Source organism: Vigna unguiculata, chromosome 4 (genome assembly GCF_004118075.2).
Source record: "Vigna unguiculata cultivar IT97K-499-35 chromosome 4, ASM411807v1, whole genome shotgun sequence".
Taxonomy (NCBI): Eukaryota; Viridiplantae; Streptophyta; class Magnoliopsida; order Fabales; family Fabaceae; genus Vigna; species Vigna unguiculata.
The window spans coordinates 17,248,892-17,254,406 of record NC_040282.1 but is presented as its reverse complement, the minus strand read 5'-3'; the positions used below and the strand labels follow the sequence as shown (position 1 = coordinate 17,254,406).

The window sequence follows — 5,515 nt, the reverse complement described above, 5'->3', positions numbered from 1 at the left end:
AGTCCCTAGGAAAGTAGTTATATAAATGTGGTTAACATGTAAATAATTTCTTTGATTCCATTGCTTCTTTTGAAGGATGTCTTTGGTTAGATAAAATGTTCCATTTGCAATATCAATATCATTTAGTTCTTTCAAACCAAAAAGTATTGATGCATATATATATATATACATATATATATATATATATATATATATATACATATATATATATATATATATGTATATATATATGTATATATATATATATATATATATATATATATATGAACACACTGTTTTTCAATCTAAAACTTCAACTAACTTTTTTCTTGCTCTAGAATGGATCCTTCTGTTTAATTGTACTGGTATCTGTTTTCCTGATGCATTATTAAAGAAGTCAGTTTATCTGTTTACATTTATTATGCAGGTGCTATTGTCATGCAGGAGATATTGACCTTGCTCTTCAAACTTTTGAGACTCACATAAACGAGGGAAGGCCTATTGCTGCAGAACTTTTTGTGGTGAGTTTTTGGTAAAGTTTTTAGGATTTTCAATGCCAAGTATTGTATCTCAAAGCTTATTATTCTTGTTCAAAGGATCTTGAGGATGATGTAAGTAGTATGGATAAACACCCTTCTGGCAGTGGTGTGACACATACAAGTAAAAAGTGCCAGTTTTCTAGTCATGCATCTAACGCATGGTACATGTAGTTGAAAATTTGTTTGACCCTTGCCTCGTTGAACACTGCTGCGTATTGATTTTTTTTAAAACAATTTGCATAAAATGCATATTGACTTAACGTGACTGCAGACCCTTGCAGAAGGGGCAATGACTGGGTACACTGAGAAAGGAATGCAAATTGCTCAAGATATTCTGGTAGATCATCTTAGCTTCGTCATCAACTTTGTCACAGTGTGATTTATCTGATCTGTTTAAGGACTTAAAATATTATTTTATAAATGTAGGTAAGGATGAACGAAAGAAATTATTTTGTGAATAGCAAATTGGGAAGTGAGCTCCTGCTTGTAGCTGCTGGAGAAAAGGTATTGAAACTTCATCTCATTACTAGCTTGATACACAGTTTTATTTGTTCTCTGGAATTTATAATATGTATTTTGTTCTTATTTCTTAAATGGTAGACCGGGGATATACCACTGCTAACTACATATGGGACATGATGCGAGTTCGGAAAATTAACCCTTCATTTCCTGCAGTAGAAGCATATTACCAAGGCTTAAAAGTGAGTTATTCGCCTCTGTAGACCATCACGTTCTTTTATGTTCTTTGAAATAATTTTTCTTGATAGTTTGTATTATTCATCTTAGTGTTAAAAGGCTATGAATCATACACCAAAGGTTGCAATTTGTTTTATCTAGATTGGGTATATTAATTAGTATGAGCTGTGATCCGCTTTCATTAACAGGTCCTTTTGCACAATCTTGTTTTTTGTCACATTGCCAAGAGTTCAACACTCCTCTAGTATATTTAGTACTGGAAGTGATTCATCATTTTGCACGCAAAGGAGAACACTGAGTTTTCATTTCTATGTTCTCTGAATGACTTCCTATTCAGATATTCCTTGAAATACTTGTATTGCATTTTTGAACAAATGGAATACTACAATTGAAGGGATATGAAAAATGTCAGGATATGGGGGCTCTTAGTTTTTTATTGAATTCACTTTTTTTAATTGTTTTCTAATGGTCACACATGTTATAATCAAGCTATATCTTCCAATTGAATGTACCCATGATGCTCACTACTTTGTTTGTGAAATTGCAGGATCGAGAGATACCTGAAGATGATCCAAGACTTCTTATGGTTTCTAAAACATATGACAGAATGAATAGATTCGGGAACAGACCAACTTAAAGTCATACTACTGAAGTCATCAGAATTATTTGTTTGATTCATGTATGGCATGGTACGTAGATCCCATTGTACTTTAGGAGATTATGTAGAGCACTTTTTACCATTTTCCAACATTTGATAGATCAAGGTTTTCTTTTTTGAAATAATTATTTCTTTGTAATACGAGGTACCATTGATGTTAAGTTATTATTTCAATGTCAATGTCAATGTCATTGCAGACTCTAAAGTTGGCTATAAATTGTAATTTACATTGATAATTGTTTGCTTCACCTCCATTGATACCCCAAGAAGGAAGAAAATGTCATTACTTAGTGAGGAAGAGTATGTTACATATTCTTTCATTAATAGTATTGTTTTGAGAACTTGAGAACAGTATCATCGAGATTGAGAGCTTGAAAACTGCACTCTTTATTAGTCATTATTATTCACGCTTGGTTAGTGTAATTTTAGAATCCATGGTTGGATGTGATTAATTGTTATTCCTCTAGTGTATATTTAGACATCCAGGTTTGAATGGTTTTGTATTATTTGAGGTATCTAAGACCATGTTACGTTGTTATGTTGTAGTTTACCAAGATTATGTTTGAACAAACTTTTTCCATAAGAATAAGGAATTTTAAGTGGCTAATTTATCTTTATAAAAAAATTGAAGTATTTTGAAATAGAATGTGTAACATTCCAGTTATGAGTTTAAACCATCAAACAAAATATCTCATTTGATAGTTCACATCACATAGAATTCAAAGATATAAACAGTATATTACAATCTTCCCACAAAATTGTTATACAATTTAATTTATATACAAAACAAAAACTGTACAAGAGTTTTCAAAAAGAAAAGCTATACACAAGCATTTAGGACACTAAGACTACTCAATTGCATTCCCTTTTCCTCGTGCAGATCTAGCTGTAGAATCATCGATTGTTCACAGCATTAAGGTGATCAAAACAAAAGAAAAACAAACATTAAAAAGATAACAAAATAAAAGAAGAGTAAGCTAATGAGTTTTTTTTAAGTAACTCAATTCATAAAATATTGACATAACTCAACTACAAACAAATAGGTATACACATACAAATAGGTAAGGATTTACTCAATTAATAGAGGGACTATTTTTTGATGGATGCAAACTGGTCTTTTTAAACAAATGTTTCTGTGGTTATTTTGTTAATATTTATAGAGATTATATATTTTTTTTCAATTGACAACAATGTTATGCTTTGTCATAAGTACTTTTATAATTATTACTTGAGATAACTAAGTAAATATTAACTATGTTATCAATGTTATTTAGAAGAAATTTTCACTTGATATTAGAAAAATTACAAGGGTTAAATATATTTTTGGTTCCTTAACTTTCAGTGAATTTTAGAATTAATCCATTTTGAAACTTTGAACCAATTTAGTCCTTTATCTTTCAAAATACATGGATTTAGTCATTTTAATCAAATTTGGTTTTGGTTAGGTTGATTTGATGTTTCACATGCATTTCAGGATTATATTTGAGTTGTTTATACTGTTTGACGTATTTGCTTTAATATTAAGTCCAAAATTATTATGAAACGCATTTGAAATATCAAATAAACTTAATAAAATTTGATTAAAAGGATTAAATTCACGTATTTCAAAAAATAAAAGATTAAATTGGTCCAAAGTTTTAAAATGAACTAATTTCAAAATTTACGGAAAGTTAAGTGACAAACATATTTAACCCAAATTAGAAAGAATACTCAATTAGCAACATTGAAAAACAGAACATGAGTTAATATATGTATAAACAATTTTGGTAAAATGGATATACGTCAATCGAGATAAGGCATCGTCTCATCAACCAAAATGATGACACATATTGAATGAAAATATTATCGGTCAATATAATTCATATTGATCTTTTTGAATTACTAATGATTGATTGATATTTAAATAATTTGCATGAGGTGAACATTTAAATACTTTTTTCAAGTAAGAATTTAAAATAAATATAATTATATTATCTGAACATTAAAAAAATAAAAAAAATTCAAATCAGATCTATTCAAACTCAAATCGGAGAAAAAAATAAAATACCATAATTTTTTTAGATGTTCAAATTAAATTATTATAAGTTAAAACAATAAATTCTATGTAAATTAATTTTAATTTATTCAGAATTTTATTTAACTTTTTATTTAATTTTTGTTTTAATAATTGTTTTGTTGTTTTTATAAATTTGTGAATTTTGGATATGGTTCTCAATAATTTTTTTTTCGGTTTTTGTCTTTTATAAAACTTTGATTTTGGTTTAATTTTTATTGTTTACCGGTTTTCATCAAATTATAAGTTATTCATTGAATGAGGTGTAACTTTTAGTTCCCAATAGTTTCTTACATTATTTTACTCCATAATATTTTTTCCAACCCTCAATGTTTATTTTTATTTAATATTTTAATTTATTAACAAAAAATGAGTTGTTTTTTAATCTTATGTTTGTTTTATTTACTGTTCATATATTTGGAAGGGAGAATGACCTATTTGTTTTAGGATATTTGCACTAATTTGGGAAAGATGATTCAGGAAGGAAGGATTGATCATAAAAGATTTGAGGATAAGCTTTTCATCTTATTGTGCATACTAATAATAATAATAATAACAATAATAACAATATATTATGAAATGAAGCTAATAAGAGAGAGAAGGATGAGAGAAAGAATACAGAATGAGAGAATAAGAAGCAACACATCTGTGTATTATTATTGATAGGAAGAGTCTTATTTATGGATACAACAAATAATCCATAAAGGAAACAAATAAACTAATTAATACAAATATTTACATAAAAAGTAATGAATCATATGAGCATCAATCATATGAGTAGATTTATCAAATCAATGCACAATCATTAATTCATAACACTCCCCCTTGAGTGTCCATTGATAAGAGAATGTGCCTCGTTAAAACCTTACTAAGAAAAACCCTTTGGAATAAAAAACTTAGTGAGGGAAAAAGAGTACAACATTCTGTATTCTTTAATACAATATTGTTCATCACATATTCTATTTCTCCCCCTCATGTAAATTTACATCGTTAAGGTGACGAAGTCCGAACTTGTGAATCATTTGCTCAAAAGTTCTTCTTGACAAAGACTTTATAAATAGACCTGTCAGATTTTCACATGAATGAATTTTTGGAAATTTATATCATCCTTTCAATTGAACAATACATTATTGTCTTCATATATTGTTATTGATTCCATCTTTGTCGGGGATAGCCACAAGTTTCTTGCACCTGTTGAATTATAGACCTTAACCAAACATATTCACAACTTTCCTCGTAATTCTGTATGATTAGACGATGTTGCTACTATGGTTTGTTTCATATACATCATGAAACCATTGTGCTACCACATGTGAACAAATATCTTGTTTGTGATCAACCATTGTGACATTGTGAGAATATGTAAAATAACATGCATATACATAACCCATTATGTCTGATTATGAATCATTTGGATGAAATAAGCTCATATTTGTAGCACCCTTAAGGTAACAAAATATATGTTTTACTCCAAACCATTTTCTTCTAGTAGTTGAAGAACTATATCTTGCTTAACGAATTTACAGTAAATGCAATATCATATCAAGTATAATTAGCAAGATACATTAGTGTTTCTATGACACTAAGATA

The 5,515-nt window shown here is 28.4% G+C and overlaps 1 long non-coding RNA gene across 2 annotated transcripts; it reads left to right on the top strand.

The window, feature by feature from the left end:
- The first annotated feature begins 326 nt into the window (after positions 1–326).
- On the top strand, positions 327–2,120 carry LOC114182402. 2 transcript variants are annotated; one of them, XR_003604080.1, is made up of 6 exons: positions 327–344; positions 424–500; positions 790–855; positions 945–1,022; positions 1,119–1,219; positions 1,762–2,120. It is a non-coding gene; the product is annotated as an uncharacterized LOC114182402 (long non-coding RNA). The 2 variants fall into 2 exon arrangements; XR_003604079.1 differs by lacking the exon at positions 327–344 and having other exon boundaries at positions 348–500.
- The last annotated feature ends 3,395 nt before the right edge of the window (positions 2,121–5,515 follow it).